At 39.1% G+C, this 25380-nt stretch overlaps 1 long non-coding RNA gene across 1 annotated transcript; it reads left to right on the top strand.

The window, feature by feature from the left end:
* The first annotated feature begins 653 nt into the window (after positions 1 to 653).
* On the top strand, positions 654 to 4605 carry LOC141605773 (uncharacterized). The gene is made up of 4 exons (XR_012526472.1): positions 654 to 2240; positions 3683 to 3725; positions 4192 to 4291; positions 4403 to 4605. It is a non-coding gene; the product is annotated as an uncharacterized LOC141605773 (long non-coding RNA).
* The last annotated feature ends 20775 nt before the right edge of the window (positions 4606 to 25380 follow it).

Below are 25380 nucleotides of genomic sequence, written 5' to 3'. Positions count from 1 at the left end.
AGTAAAAAAATCAAAGTGGCACCGGAATAACATCACAATAACAGCAGAATAATAGTAGAATAACAACACAATAACACGTGGTAAAAAAAAATCAAAGTCGTTAAAAAAATCAAAAAGTAATGTGAGAATAACATCACAATAACAGCGGAATAACAATAACATGTGGTAAAAAAAGAGAAAAAAAATCAAAGTCGTAAAAAATTCAAAGTAAAAAAAAAGCAAAATAACAGCATAATAACACGAGGTAAAAAAAATAAGAGTAAAAAAAAAGTCAAGTAAAAAAAAATCTGGTACAAAAAGAAAAAGAAAAAAAGGTAACATAATGAGAAAATAAGAGAAAAACATAAGAGAAAAAAAATCAAAATTAAAAAAAAAAGCATAATAACACGTGGTAAAAAAAATGAGATAAAAAAATTAAAGTAAAAAATAAAAGAGTAGCACTAGAAAAAAGAGAAAATAAGTAAATGACAATGATTTTATATGACAAGTAACATTAGATCTTGACCACCCATCTCTAATATAATCTAGTGGCTGAGATTCCACCAACTCACAACTCACCATAAGAACCAAAATCACCAAATCCAATCTCTCTCTCTATATATAGAAAGAAATATGATCTCGTGCGAACTTACGAACTAGCCTATAATAGTCAAGTCAAAAACACTAACGGTCCAAATTCATTCTCACAGCTACTGACATAGCACATGGCTGACATTTATAATCACATATCCCAATATTTCTCCTCCTTTCCCACGAATCTATTCCCGCCGACGACAACCAGAACTCCGACAAGACCAGGTCCTCATCAACTGCTACCAGCACCGGAGTTCTGACAACCTTCATTCATCGTTCATTATTTCGCCGTCGTCGGCTCCCTCACGCAATCGATAAAATCACTAGATGAACCACCTTCTAATTCATTAAGACCTCACTACACCACCGCTGACCACCAGCCATGATTTCCGACGACCGCCCATCATACCAAGCTTCCCCGTCGTCTCTAGTCTCCGATGCAAGCTCAATCATCGTCCTCTCTGTGACACTATCTCACCTGATTTTGTAGATTTATATTTTAAATCAACAAATTTGGACAAATATATGAGAACTAAGGTAAAGGGAGAGGCTGGCGGTGGTCGTCGTTCGGCGGGTGCGGCGAGGATTGAAGTTTGAACAAAGAGATAGCGCGTGAAGGTGAGTCGGGTAAGTGGTTGGTTCAATAGTCTTCGCTAACAGTTTATGGTGTTGAATGAAGGTTGGATTAGTGGTGGTAGTGGTGGTACTCGTGACTGCGGCAGTGGTCTCGGTAAGTGGGACTTTTGGTGGTCGTAGGAGGCAAATGTGGTGGTCATCGCTGGTGTGTCTGATATCGGGGATGGTGATATCGCTACTGGGTATGGTGTTTATCGATGGTGGTGGTGGTGGTATTATGGTGGTAGTGGTCTGACGGCAGCAGTGGTTTTCGTGTTGGCGGCAGTGGTATTTTTAGGTAGTGGTAGTAGTGGCGGCGGTGGTGAGGGGCAGTGGATTGGGGCTATCCAGGGAGGCTAGTTTTGTGGTGGTGGTAAGGCAGTGGTGGTGGGGGCGGCGGTGGATACAAAAAATATCACCTAGATACATATAATATCGACCCGGATACACATTGTATTACTACGGGATACATGTGTATCTAGAAGTTATATCATGTGTATCTGGAAGTACTAACTTGTGTATCCGAAAGTATTATACTGTGTATGTGAGTAGTTCTTACAGTTTGCACCGTACTTTAGTTCGCACAGGACCCCGCCCCTATATATATATATATATATAGGGTCGGGGTCAGGTGCGAACTAATGTACGGTGGCGAACCATACAAACTACCCAAAATCAATAAAACACGCGCTGACATTTCAATTGTAAACTATTCCCTCACTCTATGCTCCCATACATTCATTTATTCATATCCTCTTTCTCTCTCACACCGACACAGGCTACTATTCCACGATCTCCGATCGCCGACGCCGAACCACCAATCACAGGCGAAAAACACAGAAAACCCCACTGCGACCACCTAATCTACCAGCGATGCCGACCTTAAACATAGCCGAACCCGTCTTATTTCGTTTGTCTCCTTCATGCTTTACATCATTGGTTCATCTCGCCGGAAGAACAAGACCTGCGCGCCGGAGAAATTAAATTTGTGACGAAAAATCGTCGGCAATAGTATGATCAAATGGAGCCTGTGATGTCTTTGCGGATGACCGGTAAGGTTACTAATTTAAGAATTCCGGCGATGGTTAATGGTGTTGAATGAAACATTAACCATCGCTGCTCACGATTGTTTGATTTACACAGGGGTAGTAGTACTTTAATTAGGTTTAAATAAATTTGATTGATTTTAATTGTATTATGTGTTTGTTTGTGTGTATCATTTAATCATGGTAGCAATAGAGAAATACAATTATAATTACCTTAATTAATCACCTAGGACCTCCACGTCGCCGGATAAATAAGGTGCGGCGGTTGATAAAAGTTTCTTATGGGTTGATGATCAGTAAGGAGAGCGGGCAGTGTGGGAGAGGAGGCAGATTTTAAGGTTTTTTTTAAATAAAGGTGGTTGGCGGTAGTGTTCACCGGAAGGAGGGGATGGTTGAGTGGTAGGCCTTTACTGGTGGTTGTCTAGTTTGGGTAGTACGTTACTGCGGTTTCTACTGTCTTCTTTTGCCCTCTCTTCACAAGTTTACCTATCAGACTATCAACACTACATTTAGAGCCGAGAAGTCTGACCCAGTGTTGAGCAAACCTTGATCTTTTAGCTTACCTTCACAAATTTTCGTTATGTTTCCTTTCTCATTCCATTCTATATATTTCATGTATTACAATTTACATATATACTAGCTTCATGACCATATTACCTTCACAAGAGGGCTTGTTTCATCATTCTCTATTTGTTTGTTCTTATACAATTGAGTGTATCTAACAAGCTATAGGTATGTATCTCGTAACTTATTGGAGTGTATCTAACTAGCTAAAGGTATGTATCTAGTAACTTAAAGCAGTGTATCTAGTAAATTAAAGGTATGTTTGTAGTAACTTAAGAGTGTATCTATCCAAAAGAAGGACGCGTAAGGGTTTAGGGTTGGATTGGGCGGCCCGAACCCAAACCTAAGTTCTTTCCCTTATTATGTATTAGAAAGCTACATGTATCTATCTACTAATTTAAATAAGTGTATCTAGCTAGCTAAATGTATGTATTTATTAACTTAAAATAGTGTATCTAAGTACATATGTAGGGTAAATCCTTACTAAATAGATGTCGATCAAGGCTTTTGTTGGGCACAAACTCATAGACAAGTAACATCTCATCCTTTTCTGAGCAAAATCCGAAAAGCTTGACGAGATTTTTGTGCTGAAGTTTGGCAGCTAAACATGCTTCTGTCTTAAACTCCCTGATTCCTTGCCTGAAGTATTTGAAAGCCTCTTAACTGCAATTGCTTGCCCATCTGCAAGGGTTCCCTTAAATAATTACTGGCACATTAATCTTTACCTATGAGCAAAATATAATGACCACCATCACCAAGATGTCTCTTGGTTTAACTGTTATCATTCAATTTTTCATTTTTTTTATCTTGATTGATTTCAATTAATCGTATGATTATGGACGTAATTATAAACTAATATTGCATTTATGTGTGTTGATTAACAGAGGAGGATGAGAAGAATTCTCCATTTGCTAAGAGGCACAAAAAGTATGTTTCAAGTCAAACTCTAGATTTATTCCCGTTATGAATGAGTTGTGTCTTTGAACTATTTTTCGGTTGGATTATCTTTGTATTTTCGACTAAGTTATGCTATGAATGACACCAAAAACAAACTCCCTCTCTCAACAGTCGCTTCAAAAATAGTGTGTGTTTACCCTTGATTAATACTATGTATACTCTATGTGTCTTATTGAATAGTTTGTGTTTCTAAACTGTTCGCTGCTCTCGGTTTTAATTACCGCATTTCCATAGATCATGTATGACGACACATCTTTTCCACGCTGCTTCTTAAGGTTCACATGGGCATCAAACAATTCCTTTCACACATCCTCATTTTCTAATGACTCTTGTAACAGTATTTCATAATCTTTCTCAGCAGCTTTCCATATTTGCAGGTAGATATTTAATTTAATTGATTTGTGATACTGACTTAATTATTGCATCTAATATTCAGGAAAAGTTGACGTATTTGGACAGTGCAGGACCGAGCAACACAACTGAAGGCAGAACATGAGAAAGCCATGGAGGAGTATAATGCTCAGAAAGAAGATGAGGTATGGAGATAGTTTCAGCTTGTCTATGAATATGATACAATTTTTTTTTTTACTGAACTACGCCTTGTTCATATAGGGTCTCACCTAAATACTTTGTTGTTCTTTGATTAGGAAACTCATGCTGATGTGCAAGCAGAGAAGTTGTGCGATAAAGATGCATAGATCGTTGAACAGGGTACCGGAAAGATGTCGAATTAATGTTTTTTCGGATTATCATGAGTTGTAAATTTTGGTTCTAACTCTGGTAGCACATTTTAGCAGTAGTTATAGCTTATGAAACTCTTTGAAAGCATCTTATTAGTAGAAATTCGTTCGTTGCTTGGCCTAATGTTTGATAGTAGTTGTTTTCATTAGTATTTCGTAAATCCTACACAGTTGGCTTTTTTCAACAAATAAATGATGAGAAATTTTCTTGGAACAGCTCTTATGTTGCACTCTATAAGGACTGTGTATCATGATGTATATATAGCTAGCAAGAGATGTGTATCTAGCATGGTAAAGAATGTATGAAGGAGTGTATCTAGCTTGTTCGAGATGTGTATCTAGCAACGTAGATGAGTGTATCTAGCAAGGTAAAAGACTGTATGTAGCTTGTTAGAGGAGTGTATCTAGCAAGGTAGTTTGTCGGAATCGTTAAATGAGTTGATGAAATTGCACAACGAACGTTTTGCTCCAATGGCTCAGACATGGGCCCGTAAATTACCTGGTTTCAAGTACACCATCTATGATTTCTATTCTCCTTTATCCGCCCGTCTCGCTAACGCCGCTCAATAAGAGCCTATGAATAGGTTTGAGATCGGTCCTTTTACCATCATTCTCGACCTGAAGTCCACCCACCATATTTTGGAGCAATATAGTGAACATGGTATAAGTTTCTTTATTGTACAGTAATGAGTAATCTGCCTTGTTTGGTCAATTGGTCAACTAATCACTTGGTTGATTATTATGATTGAAATTTGAATAGATGATGATTATGTTTCAAGTTTACTACTGAAAGAGTGACACATATATATTTCTGTTCTAATAAACATATGTGAAATTATATGAGAGTCTAATAAAAGAAAAAAAGCAAAATGGTTGTATCTAATAATTTAAAGAAGTGTACCTAACTAATTGAAGGTCTAGTAAGTTAAAAGAAGTGTATCTAGCTAATTAAAGATATGTATCTAGTAATTTAAATGAGTATATCTAGCTAGCTAAAGGTATGCAACTAGTAACTTAAAGAAGTGTATCTAGCTAACTAGAGATGTGTATCTAGCAAATTAAATGAGTGTATCTAGCAACTTAATGTGACCAAACGAGGTATGTATCTAGCAACTTAAAGAAATGTATCTAGCAAGCTCGAGGTATGTATCTAAAAAATTAAAGGAGTATGTATCTAGCTAACTAGAGATATGTATCTAGTAATTTAATGAGTGTATCTAGCTAGCTAAAGGTATGCATCTAGTAACTACATGAAGTGTATCTAGCTAGCTAGAGACATGTATCTAGCAAATTAAAGGAGTGTCTCTAGCAAGTTAATGTGACCAAACGAGGTATGTATCTAGCAACTTAAAGAAATGTATCTAACAAGCTATAGGTATGTATATAAAAAAATTAAAAGACGCTAACTAGAGATATGTATCTGGCTAGCTAAAAATGACTATTTATTATTATAAAATGAATTAAATGAGTGTATCTAGCTAGCTAAAAATGACTATTTTATACTAATAAGGATCATTTTAGTTAAAAATTGATCGTTATTTATTATTATAAAATTACTACTTTTGTAAAACAATCACTTTAATATAAAATTATCACTATTATTAGTATAAAATAGTCATTTTTACTCCGTCGCAAATCATAGTACCCAATAATTATTATTTAATATATTCAAAAATTATCATTTTGTGACGGACAAAAGCCATCACAGACTTATGACGTGAGATAAAAAGGCAAGTGGGAGGACAAGTGAGAGAGAGCGAGTTGTGAAAGGTTATAAGCTTGTGACCATTACAAACAAGATGGACTGTTTAATATTTCCGTATTAGATATTTGGGATATCTAAGGACTCATAGTAACAGACTAACTAGCAAGTAGCACCCACATGCATATTTACTACACCTCTGTTTTCTTCTGCTTACTCACATTTACTACAAGCCCAATCTGAACAAATTGAGGCTCCACTCTTTCACACTTCACTATTCCTTGTTTTCTTTTATGACAATCAAATCTAGGACTAAATACTCTCCATCATTATAGTTTCTTTGTAGAAAATGAAACAAACAATATCAGATGATGTTATTGGCAGTTCATTACAAGTTAATCATACAACAAACAAAGCACCAGTACAGTAGACGGTAGATGTATTACACCATTTCGGAACTTAATTAATTACAACAAGAACTCGAAACCAGAGCTTTGGATCGACGGACATGAATCATCGTCTTAAACAGCTAATGACAGTTATCGAAAATTCAGCAACTTCGAAAAACTGAACTTCAAAAAGTCTAGATATACATTCAAGTTGTGTATTGATGCGTGTCCTAAATATGACGTTTTACACCCTATTTCACACGCATTTCAGAGCTCAATTATGTAGTTTATGCTACTATTTTCCCTATTTCCGTCTAGTTTCGTGTTTTTGTGTAATATTGCAGAAATGGGAAGAATGCAACGGAAAATGAGCTGAATCCGTCCCCGAGTACTAGGCATAGAACCTGACGTGAAGTAAAGACTTGAGAAGCGAACTTGGTGCGCATAGCAAGGCCTGAAAGATAGATTTGCGAGAGTTTTAGAAGCGGATTACCAACTGACTTGGTCTATAGACTGACCTACATGGTCTATAGACTGCCAGAATGCTGAAAAGTTGACTGCAGGAAGAGCAGTCAGTCGATAGACTGTGTCCCATGGTCGATCGACCACGTGAGCTGACGAACAAGTTTTATTTCCAAATCAGAAGCTTCTGATAATCTCGACCTTTGGTCGATCGACTGATATCAATGGTCGATCGACCGCGTGTGCAACCTGACGGGAATTAAAAGATTTCTAACCTAAGCCCATTTGTAATTAGGTTTTTAGTAGAGTTTTACGTAATACTTCAATATAACGTAACTCTTCCTGCTGCTTTAGGGGACATGATTCATTTATTAATTTTATATTAGGGTTCAGATTTATCATTACCTAGTTTACAGTTTTCTTAAGTATTTTTAATAAAGTTCTTCTTTGCATCCGGATTTGTTCGTCCTGCTTCCCTTATTTCTGGTATTTCTTGCTCTGAATTTTGTTCTTTCTTTATAGATTAGAATTGATTAGTTAGAATCCCTAAGCCCTAATTCCTTATTTTATGCGGTTTTATTGTTTATTTAATTTAATTATGAATTCTGTTATTTGCATCTTTAGTTTCGTTATCACTATTAATTTCAGTATGAGTAGCTAAATCTCCCGCGCTAAGATGTGAGGGGATCCGTAGTGTAGATGGCGTAAGATAGGTAGACCTGAGTCGGAGTATGGTCGATCGACTGACCTTGTTGGTCGATCGACTGTATCTGTTGGTCGATCGACTACCTTTGTTGTTCGATCGACTGCGTCGTGTTAGATTAGCATTGTTTCAATGTTTTAATTGCAATATTTGACAAAATTGAATGCATGCGACTAGTTAAATGCTTAGTATTTGACCTACCCAAAAGATCGAGAGATAGGGGAGGGAAAATAGATTAATAAATTGAGACGACTAAATTGCTAAGCTCGAAAGATAAGTAATTTAGGCTTTAGGAATCACTATGCAGGGCGAGAGCTAGTTTTTGTGAGACTTAGGGATTAGTAGCATAGGCCGAAAGGAGCTACTAGTTAACTCGGACCGAGAGGACCTGTTATTTGCCCATATTACGTGATTATTTCAGACTTACCTAGGTTTACCGCCATCGTAGCTACAGTAAACCGATCGTCTTAGCCTTCTTTGAATTATTGTTTATATTTTATTCGTTATTTGCATTCTTATTTTATATTATTAGATTTAATCCAATCCAAAACCCCCCAGAAATTCATAGACTGAAATAAAACAACTTAACTCCCTACCTCCCTTCGGATCGACCCTTACTACTGCTTGCTAGTTGTAGTTTGGAAATTATAAATATTATTTTTGATACTCACATCGACAGGTATCAAATTTTGGCGCCGTTGCCGAGGAGGCAGCGCTAGTTTTAGTTGTTCCTTTTTATTTTAGTCTATTCTCTAAGTTTAAGGGACTTCCGTTCCTTAAACTTTTCTCATATTCTACTTGTAGTTTCCTCTTATGCGCAGGTCACAAGGTGGTGAGTTACTACCGTTAAATCCTGAGATCGAGAAGACTTTGCGTGAGTTGAGACGATCATCTAGAGTATTGCCGACAGAGGAAGAGCTGAGTACTCTGTCCAGTTACTACGAGAACGAGTTATTTGAGGAGGATCCACCTTCATCTCCTATTTCTAGCTCATCAGCTGTGACCGTTACATCTCCAGATATGGCTGAAGAAGCTAGTATATCGAGTCATTCCGAGCCAAAAGCTGAAAATCTCTATAAGGGATTTACTTTACCAGCTGGTACCACTAGAGGGTTTGAAGCAAAACCGTCCTATATCAATCTGGTTGAGAGAAACCAGTTTGGAGGAGGTGCAAATGAGGATGCTTCTAAGCATATGGAGATATTTGTTGATTATGTCTGTTCCATCCCTCCACCTGAAGGCGTTACTCAGGACCAGATCAAGGAGACAATGTTCATCTATTCACTCCGAGATGCTGCAAGAGAGTGGTATAGGGATCTGGATCGTGCTGCCTTAGGAATTACAAACTTGAATTCGTTGGCCTTGGCTTTTTACAAGAAATACTATTCCGCGGCCAAGACAAACGCACTTAGAGCTCAGATCACGAGTATTAAGTAAGGACTTAATGAAGATTTTCACGAAGCTTGGGTCCGATTCAAGAAGCTAATTCGCTCTATTCCACACCATGGGTTTAAGAAATGGTTTCTATGCAACCAGTTCTATAATGGTCTTTATGATGATCAGAGAGCTATCCTAGATGCTGGAGCTAATGGGAGATTTCAAAAAATTAGCGGTGAGACAAAGGGGTGGAAAATCATCGATGACCTGTCCACCCATAAAGATGAGCATGGAAACTCTAGGGGAAATCAAAGGGGAGCTGCTGAATCTCCTTCCGTAGCTGCATTTTTTTTTTGGTGAAATGTGAAATATATTATAGATCATAATTAATATAATTCGTTACAAATCATCACACCAATCTCCTAATTACAAATCATCAGATTCCAAAAAATGGTAGACCTCTAATCATACTTAGGTTCCCAGGCAAACTTGAGAGCTTTTGCAGTCCAGATTCGATCCCTACACCTCTTGGAGACATCCAATTTGACCTTCATTATGAGTGCAGCAGGAGTGATCAGCATGGCATCCAATCTACAGACATTCCTGGCATTCCAAATGTGATACCAAAATGCCACAATGGCAGCATACACAATCTGTTTCATCATAAGAGACTTACATCTCCATTTTAAACACCAATCAATAAGTCCAATAGAAGGTAGGTCCAGCTCAAGCCATCTACACAGCAGAGCCCAACACAGCTGACTATACTGGCATTCATATAGTAAGTGTTGATGAGTCTCTAAATGTGAGAGACAAAAGAAACAGGAACCATCAGTGATGATGCCAAACTTAAGTAGCCTTTCTCTTGTCATGAGTCTCTCTTGGACAATCAACCAACCGATGAAAGAATGCTTTGGTATGCTGGTTTGATTCCAAATGAGGGGGCACCACTTCACCTTAGTTTGCTGACCACTTAACCACTTATAGCCACTAGCCACAGAATATATACCCTTGTTGTCATTCCACTGTCCATTCTGAAAACCAAACTTCAGGATGTCTCTGACCTGGCAAATTTTACGCCAAGTCCAGCTAGAATTAGCATTAGGGATGTACTCTTGACAGTCCTTACCCTTCATATAAACATGATCAACCCAACGAATCCACATATGATCTGATTTAGCTGCCAACCACCAAGTATATTTACCAATGACAGCCTGATTCCAAACCCTAGCATTCACAATGTTCAGACCCTCATACCTCTTCTCATTGCAAACATTATCCCATGAGACAGCAGGGGACTTCAGATACTGATCAGAACCAGACCAGAGATAGTTCCTACAGACCCCCTCAATCTTGTCTATAACAGTGAGAGGAATCACAAAGACTCTAGCCCAAAATGAATGCAGCTGAGTCAAAACAGCCCTAATGAGGACAAGCCTGCCTGCATAACTTAGTTTTTTGGCCCCCCATCCCCTGATTCTTCCAACCACCTTCTCCACAAGTCTGGTGCAGTCACCTACTGGCATCCTCTTATAAGAAATGGGAATACCCAGGTAACGAAAAGGGAAGGTGCCAATCTTAAAACCAGAAAGCTGTAAAATATGGTCCACCTCAGCAGGGGCCATACCATTAAAATAAATCTCAGATTTCTCATTGTTCATAGCTAAACCTGAGGCAGCAGAGAATGTGGCAAAGCTTCTAAGGATAATAGTAATTGAACCCCTATCACCTCTGTAGAACATCAGCAGATCATCTGCAAACGATAAATGGGTCAGCTGCAAAGGCCTGCATAATGGATGGTAATTAAAATCCATTCTCCTGGTGATATCAGTGAGGACCCTACTCAAATACTCCATTCCAATAGTAAATAAGAGGGGTGACATAGGGTCACCTTGTCTAATCCCTCTTTTTCCTTGAAAGTACCAAAAAGTAGACCCATTAAGTGAAATGGTGAACCATGGAGTAGATACACACTTCATAATCCACTTAACCATCTTGTCAGGGAACTTCAAAGCTCTCAACATCTGCTCAATAAACCTCTACTCCACATAATCATACGCCTTTTTCAAATCCACTTTCATGATGCATCTAGGGGAATAGGTTTTCCTCTTGTAAAGTCTCACCAGGTCATGGCAAATTAGAATGTTATCCACAATGTCCCTTCCCTTAATAAACGCACTCTGAGTTTCAGAAATGATAGTAGGTAACATAGCAGCAATCCTGTTGCATATTACTTTGGAGATAATCTTGTAGACCACATTGCAGCAAGCAATGGGTCTAAAATCAGCAACAGTCTCAGGTCTAGCTTTCTTTGGGATGAGAGTAAGAGTAGTGGTGTTGATCTGCTTCAACAACTTACCAGAAACAAAAAATTCTTTCACAGCATCAACCACATCATTATCAATAATATCCTTAGCATCTTTGAAAAATTGTGAAGTGTACCCATCAGGTCCAGGTGCCTTATTAGCAGGTATAGCTTGCAATGCATCATGAATCTCCTGGGTAGTAACCTCCTTAGTCATATCCATACATTGATCCTCAGTGACCACTTTGCCTTTATGAACAGTAGGAAAATGAACAGCTTTGACAGGCTTACTAGTACCCAACAACTCTTTATAGTAGCTGATGAATGCATTCTCAATATCCTCAGTTTGATGACAATGCTGTCCATTCATATCTGTAATACTCAAAATTTTATTCTGCAGTCTCCTAGCCTTGATAATACTATGAAAATAAGTAGTATTATCATCACCTTCAGTCATCCATTGAACTTTTGCTTTCTGACTTAGAAAACTCCTTCTAGCCTCCTGTAGCAATTTGAAACTCTCACAGGCAACATTCTCCTCAGCTTGAACCTCTAGGTTTAAAGGATCATCATGGAGTTTCCTTTGCATAGAGAACATATGCATTTGAGCCACTTGAGCATATGTCTCAATATTGGCAAATGTACTCCCATTGAGCCTTTTCAGAGGCAATTTTAACCATTTTAGGTTCTTGACAAGCTGAAACATCTTATAACCCTCCACTTCAGAGTCCCGGATCTCCTGGACAGTATGCAAGAAATCAGGGTCCTTACCCCACATGTTGAAATATTTGAAATTACCTTTCCTTCTGATATCCCGAGGAGCCAACAAAATAGTGCATGGGCAATGATCAAAGAGGCCCTCAGGATGGAACATAATGTTGACATCAGGAAACTGAAAAAGCCACTCATCATACTACCTGGATCATGCTTGTTATTCCATGTGAAATAGGCCCCCTGTGCAGGAACATCCACTAGACCACACTCAGCCACACATTTCTGGAAATCCCTGATCTCATAATTAGTAACCTCAGACCCAATTCTTTCATTGAGAGCTAGCACATTATTAAAATCCCCCATAACCACCCAAGGACCATTAACCAACGTATTCATTAAAGACAAGGAAGTCCATAATGACAATCTCTCATGTACCCTGTTAAAACCATACACCATAGAGAGCCACCAGACAATGCCAGTCTGTAATGAAGTAACCTTGGAATGAATGACCTGAGGTTCAATAGCAAGGATATCAACATTAAAGATAGCAGGATCCCAAATTACCCAAATCCTACCACCATCATGAACAGAATTATTATGGATAACCTTCCAATTATTTCCAAGCCCTTCATGGACCTTATTGATAGAACCAGTTTTAACTCTAGTTTCTAACAAGTCACATAAACCTACTTTATTAGTATGCAGGAACCATTTGATATCAGCCTGCTTATTCATACTATTCATACCCCTAACATTCCAGAACCCTATACTACCCATTTTCAATAGCTATAGGTGGATCCTCCATTCCCCCACTCAGGACTTTCGTGTAATGAATAGATTGTTCCAATACCTCCATGTAAGTTTTGCTCCCACTACCACTCACACCCCCTTTGCCTAGTCATTTTAGTAATAATTCTGGCAGGGGTAAAGGAATTAAAGACAGTAGACATGGGAGTAATCAGGCCCTCAAAGCCCCCACTAAAAATCCTAGTTGAACCAGTCCTAGGCTGACCAGTATCTTGACTCACTAGTGCCACCACAGCCTCCTCCACTGGTTCAGCTAACACAGTAGGCACCACCACCACAGGGTTAGTAACTGTAGGAACCTGATTAGAAGTGTCTGGTTTCTTAGGTACCCAGACCTTCTTAGCAGGCCTCTTAGTCTGATTCCTCCTGCAATCCCTGGCATAGTGACCCAGAGCCTTGCAATCAGTGCACACAATAGGTCTCCATTCATAGTGGACTATCTGCCTCTGCGGTTCACCCATCTCATCAAGGAATTCAATAACATCAGGCAAGGCATTCCCAACCTTTACCTCAACCATGACCCTAGCATGCCCCAAGAAAGTTTTGAGAGTTGTATTGCTATCACACCTGACAGGTTTGCCAACCAGAGCTGCAATTTTCAGCAATGCATTACCCCAAAAATTCAGAGGCAACCCATAAAATCGAATCCAAATTGGCACTGTATCAACAGACTCTTTAATCATTTTACAATCCGGAATCCATTCCTTCACAATCACAGGCTTATTGTCAAAGAATATAGGCCCAGATTGTAAAACACGCAATTTCATTTCTTCTGTCTTAAAACGAACCAGGAAGGTACCATTCGAGTTAAAGGATAACTGATCATAGTCAGTGTAACCCCATACTCTCTTAACAAAGCCATCAATGACCTTAAAAGGGGGGTTAGCACCTAACACGTAACAGTACCCCGCCGTTGACCAAAACTTCAATTCAGACTCAACATCACTATTAGAAAGATGAAGTTGACTCACCCTCGAAGACTCAGAATCAGACGACTTACTTCTTCGTGATACTTCCTCCCAATTCTCATCATCTTCACTAACTTCGGAGATGGATTCCATTCCTGCACTTAAATTGTACGGTCGGATAACATAAAATTGCTCATCAGTGATCCCATCCAGAGAATTGTCCAGAAAAGCATCATCAGATGAACCAATAGGCTGAAATCTCGATCCCGAAGCATTATTATTTGGAGTATTAGTACTATTTTGTGATTTTTGAGTGTTTTTTTGTGCTATTAAACGTATTAATCTACTAGATTTAGGAGCATTCTTCTTATTCCTAGCCATTGCAAGATAAGAACAATACACCCTAAATCGCATTTTCTCTATCTACTTTCTCTCTCATCACGTTTTTTTTATTCCTTTCCGTAGCTGCATTAGAGGCTCTTACGGCGAGATTTGACAAGTATGAGTTAGGAGGAGCTTCAAAGGGTGGTATTTATCAGGTAAATGATGTGTCAGACGGTCCCTTTTCATGCAAGAGATGTGGAGGAGAAGGACACATTGCAGATTTCTGTATCAGTCCCAATGAGGTTTGTGCTGCTTTTCAACATTATAGGCAGACCAACACCTAATTTGATCCTTCTAATGTGTATCCAAATTTGAGGTGGAGTAGCCAGAATGTCCAAAATCCGACTCCACCTCCGCAGCAGCAGAATTATGTGCCCCCTCATAAGCAGCAGCAACCATACCAGAAACCACCCTATGTACATCAGTAGCAGCAGCAGTCTCAAAGTTCTGAGGCTTCTGAGCTCAAAAACATGTTTCAGAGCTTGACGGGAATGCTGCAGAAGGAATCTCAGGCTAGAGAGACTAGTACAAAGATGTTGGAAACTCAAATTGCCCAGTTAGCCAGTAAATTTGCTACTAGAGCTCCGGGGCAGTTACCGTCGCAGCCGGACCAGAAGAAAGAGACCCTGAATGCAATCAAACTAAGGAGCAGGTCTACCCTTGATGGACCCGTTACTATAGGGGATGAACCCGAGGGAGTTATGGTTGAAAAAGGTGGAAAAGCTGCTGGAAAAGGAAAGAAGAAAAAGAGCGAGAAAAAGACGAACAGCAGCGATAACGGTCGATCGACCGCCACACCCAGTCGACCGACCACCCCTTATTCCTCAGCGACACTTTCTGATCTTTCTGTTCATTCTGAAAAAAAAGAGATCAGTCGGTCGACCGACCCCACTGGTCGATCAACTGATGATGCTGCTGATGTCCAACCGTTTCGTCCTCCAATGCCAGATAACTTGAAGGATTTCTTGTTTCGGGGTAAGACGACTCCAAAATTATCGAGGCAAGATCCAAATGCTGATGGGTCAGTTCCGGTTCCAAAGTATGACCCTACGACGGTTAATGGTTCATTCCTGAGACGGTCTGAAGAAGGTTCGAGCTACGACAAAGACAAAGTAGTGGATTTGCAGCCTAAGTCCACTGATGCCGGTATGAGAGACCTAGAGGAGAGGGATAAGTTGCTTCTTACAGCCCCTTATCCAGAGAGACTAGTGCCAACCAAAGATGAGGTAACATTCGGTAAATTCAAAGATTTAGTGCGTAGTCTTAATGTGCAAATACCTTTCTTAGAGCTAGTTAATCAAGTACCTGCATATATGAATTTTATGAAACAACTGCTAGCTAAGAAAAGGTCTTTGAATGCTGTCGAGTCTGTGCATTTAACCGAGAAGTCTAGTTCATACTTAACTCACACTTTGCTCGTCAGAACCGCCTCGACCAGGTAGTTTCTCTGTCCCCTGTAATATTGGTACCTTCTCAATTGAGAAGGCATTATGTGATTTAGGGGCTAGTGTCAGTGTTATACCTTTGAGTCTGGCTAAGAAATTGGGATTGACTAGATTTGCTATTACTAACATGACTGTGCAAATGGTTGACCGGTCTGAGATGCGGCCGATAGGTGTTTTAGAGAATGTGCCCGTGCAAATTGGGAAGCTTTTTTTTTTCTGTTGACTTTGTTGTTTTGGACATTCCTGAAGACGTCAACACCCCAATTATTTTGGGAAGACCATTTCTGCACACTGCTGGTGCAGTAATGGATCTAGGGGAAAGAACTTTGACCTTTAAGGTAGGGAAGCACTCTATTATGTTTGCCCAGTCCCCTAGGAAGAAGGACCCTATGTGGCCAGTTACTTGTAATGTGATTTCTGAAAAGAAATCTTATTTTGTGCTTTCTGATATACCTACTTTAGTACCTGTGCATATTCCTGTTGTGACACCTCCGCCCCAGATTGGGAGCAAATTGGAGGACAATTCTTTTGTTTTGGATATTGCAGGAAATGGTTTGGGGAAGGAAGAGCCGTTCATTGGTCCAGCTGTGCAGGAGCCAATCGTTCAAAGAGGCGGTCTAGGATGTCTTAGCTATGTCACGGATGAGGAGCCAGATGAGAAGCCAAATGAGGAGCCCAAGAAGGCGCCAGTTCGAGTTACAGTTTCAGACTTGGAGCTTGAGACTGATGAGGATGTCCAAGTGTGGGAAGATGCTTCTGATGTTGACCCGTCGGACAATGTGGTGGATTGGAGTGCTGAGAGGTTGAGCACCGTGGAGGGTACCTCGTGTAGCCAGAAGCCATGGTCGGAGATTTTCCGCATTTTTCGCGGATAAGCACTTTTTATTTCATAAGTTTTAGACACTTTTATTGCATTTTTAAGACTATTTATTGCTTTGGTTTGCGCGAGACTTTGCTCTAGTATGGTTTGCATAAGATTTTATTTAGGCTTTAGACTTTATATTTGGGTTTAGCGCAATTTTGGGCGCTGTATTATGTGCATTTGCAGGTTGTTGGACCATGTTGACTCACGCTATTTGAGTTAATTCGAAAAAAGCGCTGTCCTCGTCAGTTATGTCAGTCTATCGACTGGCCTGTGTGGTCGATCGACTGACCACTGCAGCTACAGGAGCTTCTGTTTCAGATGCCCTGGTCGATCAACTGGCATGTGTGGTCGATCGACCGCTTCCTGCTGCTGTACCTGTTTTCGATCATTCCCCTGCTGTGTTTGGTCGTTTTGCGGAGCACGAAAGGGATTTTTAGGGATTTTTTTCCCTAATTTTTTTCCTTTTCATTCATCTATCGCTTTCTTCAGCTTCATTCTTTGCACATAATTACCGCTTCAACTTTGTTTTCTCGGATAATGCACGGTGTTTTCTGTCCTTTCAGGTACTTATGGTAGCACTGTTGGCTACTGAAACCTCCTAGCTCACGCTGGTTTGGGGAGGTTTCCTTTTGCTGCGCTTAAAGTCTTGTGAGTTTCCCATGTCTCATTCATGTCTTATCTAGTTATTTATCGCAAATTCCTATTTCCCTTGATTATTTTCTCATATGATTTTGCACAATGAGGGAATTGTGTGATTTGGTTTGGGGAAGGGTTTTGCGTTGCATTCATTCTGCTTTGCATTCACGTTTACATCTTGTCTTGCATTGTTGTTTATTTTCCTCTTATATACAGAAAATTTAAAAAAAAAATTGAAAAATTTCAAAAAATGCATGTTTATTTTAGCATGTAGGTCGAGTCAGAACGGTAATATTTCAATGATGACATTGCATTTGCATTTGTTTATGCCTAAGCCGTGCTTAATTGACATGTTATTAGTAGAATCACATATGCATATCTACGAGTTTTTGTTAAATATCTTGCTGAACTTTAAACTTGACTTAGATTTTTGGCAAACAACATTATATTCTGAGGTTTAAAGCTTATAACTGGTGTCATTCATGACCAGTTCATTTAGGAATGTGAGTAGTACTCCTTATGAGACATGTTATATCAATATGCATAAATATGAACTTAATCTGCTTAATACCTGTATGCATTCGGTTTGTGGTTTGTTGACACATGTGGTAGAGGTTCCCTTTTATCCATTTTACCCATAAGCCCCACAAAAGCCAAATTTGCTTCTTTTGTCCCATAAGCTACATTCCATATTTAGCCTACCCTTGCTGAGCTAGTATTGGTAGTCGTTCGGGAATATTTTATTGCATTTTGGTTTTTATCTCGTGTTGAGAATATGTTGGTGAAATGTTGAAGGGAAAGAAAGGAAAAGTTGAAAAAACAAAAAGAAAAAAAAAGAAAACAGGAATTCGGAAAAAAAGAGGTCAGTCGATCGACCGTCCCACTTGGTCGATCGACTGCTTGCTGCAGTAGCGAAAGAAAATTCGAAAAATCACATGGTTGTTATTATTATTAGATGGTGATTTTATTCCCATGTTTTATTATTATCATTTGGGGAATTACAGTTATTATTGGAGATTGTGAGAATTGTGCTAGTATAAGCACCGTTTTGATTTATTTTGAGTATGAAGTTGGGATGTTGTTATAATTTGGTTTTCAGTAATTACTTGCTTGGCTATAACTTTGCTTTCCTAAATTCATTTTATCCCCTTCTTACCCATACCTCACATATCCAAAATTGCATCGACATGTGTCATGGTCTTTTATGGTTGGAATGCATATGTACGGTTGTAGAGATCATTTTCATATTAGATTGCAGGCATGTTCTTATAGGTCGTAGTCAGGTGAGAGTCATTACAAAATTACTTCTTTCTATCTTTACATATATTCACCTGTGCTTATGTGTGATTTGAGCGACCCGTGAGAGTCCATAATGATAAGTCTCTATACTTGACGGTTCAGCAATTTTTAACGACTACATAACTCGTTGGCATGATTCATATTGCTAATTGATTGTTAGTGTTGCATTAAAGTGGTTTAGGCTTTATAGTTGCATTTCGCTCTGAGATTGAAATCGTTCCAATTAGGTTTTAAGATCGAGTCTAGTTCTTGCTTGGGGACAAGCAATGGTTTGGTTTGGGGAAGTTTGATGCGTGTCCTAAATATGACGTTTTACACCCTATTTGACACGCATTTCAGAGCTCAATTATGTAGTTTATGCTACTATTTTCCCTATTTCCGTCTGCTTTCGTGTTTTTGTGTAATATTGCAGAAATGGGAAGAATGCAACGGAAAATTAGCCGAATCCGTCCACGAGTACTAGGCATAGAACCTGACGTGAAGTAAAGACTTGAGAAGCGAACTTGGTGCGCATAGCAAGGCCTGAAAGATAGATTTGCGAGAGTTTCAGAAGCGGATTACCAGCTGACTTGGTCTATAGACTGACCTACATGGTCTATAGACTGCCAGAATGCTGAACAGTTGACTGTAGGAAGAGCAGTCAGTCGATAGACTGTGTCCCATGGTCGATCGACCACGTGAGCTGACGAACAAGTTTTATATCCAAATCAGAAGCTTCTGATAATCTCGACCTTTGGTCGATCGAATGATATCAATGGTCAATCGACCGCTTGTGCAACCTGACGGGAATTAAAAGATTTCTAACCTAAGCCCATTTGTAATTAGGTTTTTAGAAGAGTTTTACGTAATACTTCTATATAACATAACTCTTCCGGCTGCTTTAGGGGACATGATTCATTTATTAATTTTGTATTAGGCTTCAGATTTATCATTACCTAGTTTACAGTTTTCTTAAGTATTTTTAATAAAGTTCTTCTTTGCATCCAGATTTGTTCGTCCTGCTTCCCTTATTTCTGGTATTTCTTGCTCTGAATTTTGTTCTATCTTTATAGATTAGAATTGATTAGTTAGAATCCCTAAGCCGTAATTCCTTCTTTTATGCGGTTTTACTGTTTATTTAATTTAATTATGAATTCTGTTATTTGCATCTTTAGTTTCGTTATCACTATTAATTACAGTATGAGTAGCTAAATCTCCCACGCTAAGATGTGAGGGGATCCGTAGTGTAGATGGTGTAAGATAGGTAGACCTGAGTCGGGGTATGGTCGATCGACTGACCTTGTTGGTCGATCGACTGTATCTGTTGGTCGATTGACTACCTTCATTGGTCGATCGACTGCGTCGTGTTAGATTAGCATCGTTTCAATGTTTTAATTGCAATATTTGACAAAATCGAATGCATGCGACTAGTTAAATGCTTAGTATTTGACCGACCCAAAAGATCGAGAGATAGGGGAGGGAAAATAGATTAATAAATTGAGACGACTAAATTGCTAAGATCGAAAGATAAGTAATTTAGGATTTAGGAATCACTATTCAGGGCGAGAGCTAGTTTTAGTGAGACTTAGGGATTAGTAGCATAGGCCGAAAGGAGCTACTAGTTAACTCGGACCGAGAGAACCTGTTATTTGCCCATCTTACATGATTATTTCAGACTTACCTAGGTTTATCGCCATCGTAGCTACAGTAAACCGATCGTCTTAGCCTTCTTTTAATTATTGTTTACATTTCTTTCGTTATTTGCATTCTTATTTTATATTATTAGATTTAATCCAATCCAAAACCCCCCAGAAATTCATAGACTAAAATAAAACAACTTAACTCCCTACCTCTCTGCGGATCGACCCTTACTACCGCTTGCTAGTTGCAGTTTGGAAATTATAAATATTTTTTTTGATACTCACATCGACAGTTATCATGTATCTAGAAGCAATGATATTTGTATCTCGAAGGTGTAATACATGTATCCAACACCTTAATACCACCACTCATTCCCCTGACGTGAGTGTTTAGCTACCGCCACTTAATTAACCTCAACATAGCCGCCCTACACTACTACTACATCCTATATCGACCACCTGATGACGTCGGCGCCGAGTACTCTCAGCACAACAACCACTAAAATCAACTCCCAAATTCACGCCAGCGACTTCTTATCGTCGATGTCAGTCGTGCATCTCCGCCTTCTTTCTCTCTCCTCCAATTGACTCCTATAATCATCAATTACCCAAATCGGATGAAATGAGCCGTAAGCAACTTCGTCGCAAAAGGTTCGACAACCTACAACATTATCGTCATATCATCTTCTCCCCTTAGCCCTCTAGAAGCGATGATATGGTGGTCTGACGAGCCCGCGACGGCTGTCACGATGAAAATAAGGGATTCCGGCGAGGATCGACGACGAGCACAAGGGTAAAGTACATGGTGAGTAAAGTACTTCGCCAGAGGATTTAAGTAAACTAACAATTGTATTCAGATCTATTCGTGGTTATCGGAGTAGTCGCCGGCGTCTATTCATTGCAGGCGGAATTAGAAAATAGTAAATTGGGTTTGTGACGGTTGTAGGTTTGCGTGGTGGTATGTTGTATGAGATCTCGGTGACACCGATTGTGAAGTTGAGGCGCTGGCAACAAGTGCGGCGTGCTCCGACAAGGATGTGGGGATGCGAGAGGTTTAAGGGAGAATGTTGGGATATACGGGAGAATTAAAGTAATTGGGCCATCAGTGTGGACCGTATATATTTTAAATCCGAGGGTTATGATTTAGTTCGTAAGTTCGCACCGAACATTAGGTTCGCACAGGATCCTATTTCTATATATATATATATATATACATATAGGGGCGGGTTCAGGTACGAACTGCCTAAACGTACGAACCGTACGAACTAGCTTATTTTGATTCTTTTTTTTTTTTTTTTTTTTTTTTTTTTTCAGATACACTTTATTTCTTTACTACATACACTTCTTATTAGATACATTTTATTACATATGTAAATACAAATTTTTCAACACTAAAATTATAGATGCACTTTTACACTTTTTTAAACTAATTTTTTTACGGATACATTTTATATTTTTCGCGGATACACATGACATTAAAGCCAGATACACATTTTAATATTTCTGGATACACAAGTTTATGCTTCCGGATACGCATCATATTAATACCATATACACATGGTTATACTGCCGGATACACATGTATCTCGTATTAATTTGCGGATACACATATCAGTATTGTCAGATACACATGTCGATACTCTCGGATACGCATAGCAATACTGCCCAGATACACTTGTCAATGCTTCCAGATACGCATATTGTATGTGTATCCAGTAGTATTTATATACGTATCTAGTAGTATTCATACATGTATCCACTCCCAAACACTCACTACTACCCTCCCCGCCACCTCCACCGCCGCAACCACCACCCTGCCTCCACCACCACCACCACCGCCACAACCACCACCCTGCCTCTGCCATCACCACCACCGCTACAACCACTACCACCAATAACAACACCATCACGCCACCTCACCCAATACCATTACGCCACCTCACCCAACACCATCACACCGCTCAGACTACTGTCAGGGACAACTCCGGCAGCGACAAAGTTGACCACTACGCAACTATACATCCACCATACAAAGCCCAGCCAAATTCTAACCACCGCCTACCACCACCACGACGCAACTATAAATCCATCAACCGCGCACCACCACTACCACTACCGTGCGCACCACCACCACAATGATCGCACCAGCAGCACCACCGACAACCATTTCTCAACTTGATGCTCCTCCAACACCATTCTTCTTCTTTATTCAACCACGAGATCTCAAACTTCTCTTCGGTTTCCTTCCTTCAAAAGGATTGTTAACATTATCGCCATCATCACCACGACAATGAGACAATAGTGATATCACCTCTACATTGTCCTGCTTCATTTTAGACCGTCGGCTTCTCAAATTCAACTCCAAATTAGCTTCTTTAGTTGGCAATTTCTCCCCATCATCAACATTTTCAGACTCCAACTTCAAAATCTTTTACTTCCACAAGTGACCATCTAGAACTCCTTCTTAAGTTCCTTCCTTTGACAACATTTTCATCAACAAATGACCGACCACCACCAGATACGTAAATTAATACTTTCAGATACATCAAACCAAATCCGTATATTAATATGCGTATATTAATACTTTCAGATAAGTATATTGACCAGCACTAACCCCAGATCCGACAATCATCAAACAAACCCACCACCTGCAACTCCATTTTTTATTAATCTCGCACCATCAAACAACCATAGCCCGGTCGAACGCGCCTCAATAACAAGCATGAATCTGATTTTTGTTTATAAAAATTGAGTGATTCAAATCATAGATCTAAGAAAAACAAAAAAAAATTTCAATAACTAATCACTCTGAATATATTTTTGGAAGATTGCTAATTTAATTGAATTCCTAATAACTGAAAATCCGCTAATTGTGGTGGTGTGGCATGTAGGTCGGCGACGGTGGAGATGATACGCCAAGGAAATGGCTGGAAGAAGGAAGATGATCGCAAGGAGAGAAGAGAAAAAAGAATAAATATGATCGCCGGCGAGGTCATCGACGCCGGCGTTAGGTGGTGGCTGGAGATGTGATAGGCTGTGAGAGAGTGTTGAGGGAAGTAAGTGTCGAGGGTCTGAGGTAGATTGGATGAAGGAAAGGTGATACTCGTATTTAGTATATTTAGGGTTGACTTGAGATTCAATCCTGGCCGTTCATGTGACTTATCTAAGGGTTCTTATTGAGTTCGTACAGTTCGCACTATAATTTGGTTCGTACAGGATCCCGATTCTATATATATATATATATATATATATATATATATATATATATATATATATATATATATATATATATATATACATATATATAAACATATATATATATACAATATACATATACATATATACATATATATATACATATATATATATATACATATATACATATATATATATATACATATATACATATATATATATATATATATATATATATATATATATATATATATGTACAATATATACAATATATACAATTCTACACGAAAAAGGGAAGAACATGTTTTTGGATTTTTGAAATTTTTCCAATTTTTATCATTTTTGAAATAAGTGTTAGAAAGGATTTAGAATTCCCCATCCCCACACTTAGAATGGACATTGTCCTCAATGGACAAAACAATAAAGAAATATGCAAATGCAATGATACGAAATGATGCACGATTCTATACTAAATGCACACTATATGTGAAATATTTACATGTGATAAATATATACTAGTGATGCAAACTAAACTAAACTATATGATGCATGCTTTCTATTGTTCGGAGAGCTAATTTAAATTAACACGGGTTGCTTATGAATGAACTTCCCCAAACCAAACCAAACACTATTTCTAGTGCAAAAAAAGAGGGAAAGTTTATTCACAAGCATGCAAATATAATGCATGAAAGGTAAGTTGTCATTTTGGATTCTTTACGGTGGGAGAAAAAAGATAGTCACCTCAATGTTACCGAGGTGTAAGTCCTTTGGTGGTGCTAGGACTCAAAACTCTTAGCCATCAAAGATTTCAAAATGACTCCCTAAATGCACTAAACTAAATGTTATACTAGTCAAAGAAATTATGTAAACATGATAAAAACAATGCAAAAGTAGGGGTAGGAGACTCACAATGGAATAGGTTGAAAAGCTAGCATAAGCCATCAACCCCACACTTGTGTCGTCCTTCTTCATGCTTCGTCAACAATCAACTTTCACTCATCTCATCATCTTCATCTCCCTCCATGGACCCAGAGGCATCATCATCATCATCATCATCCTATTCTTATTAATTTTTACTTTAACTTTGCTCTTCATCATCATCATCATCATCATGGCTAGACCTACTACCTTCCCCTTCTTCATCATCAACCACCTCCTCAATCCCCCTAGTGTAACACCCCCATACTCCAAGTGCCTTACCAGGACCACTTAAGGCATGGAAGTGCTACCCTGTCGGTTACCATAGGCAATGATAATCAAATAGACAATAACGAAACGTAATTTACTAAAGTTTAATGTGATACAAGTCCAACCAAAACTGATAATGTAAAAAGTACAACTGTTCTCAAATGTTAAACCAACTAAACAAAATGAAAGAATGTTCGACGCAGCGGAAGACTTCTAAAACAGCTCGTGATGACTCAACCCAGCTATCCCATGCGCATCAACTCATACCTGCTCAATAACTGCTCACCATCCCCGAATGGATCACCACAGTTTTTAAAACAATTAAACGGGGTCAGTACTGATTACACAAAACAAACAGCTGCAATAAAACAATACTACAAACCAAATCAATCCCCAACTCCGTCACATCACAACACACCTGACTACACACTAAAGTGTGTAGTCCTGCCAGAATACTCATCGCAACAAGTATTCCACACCGCCAGTGGGGGACCGCAGCCGTTCCCACCTAAACCCCGCTCATCTAATCCGAGAGATAAACCCATGTTCCTTAATGTGCACATCCCCTCCCGTGGCGGGTTCCATAGAGGGCGAATCAAGGGCGTGAAGCCACTCCCACAAGTGACTCCACTCAGACGAGGACGCACCTCGCAAACCACCGACAATTATACGATAATCACACTACACTACCAACAATCACCAAATCAGAATCTAATGCCAATACGATCTACACCAACAATAGATAATTACCAACACAACCATGTAATCAATACTGAGTAGGGAAACCGTACCTGGAATAGCAATCACCACAAGACCGTCTAGCAGCTAATCAGAACTTCTTCTCTACGAATCCTCCTCTTATAACATGTATACATACAATTACCATC

This window comes from Silene latifolia, chromosome 10, assembly GCF_048544455.1.
Source record: "Silene latifolia isolate original U9 population chromosome 10, ASM4854445v1, whole genome shotgun sequence".
In the NCBI taxonomy this organism is placed as follows: Eukaryota; Viridiplantae; Streptophyta; class Magnoliopsida; order Caryophyllales; family Caryophyllaceae; genus Silene; species Silene latifolia.
Note: the sequence above shows the minus strand (reverse complement) of the source record. Positions and strands in the feature narration are given on the sequence as shown.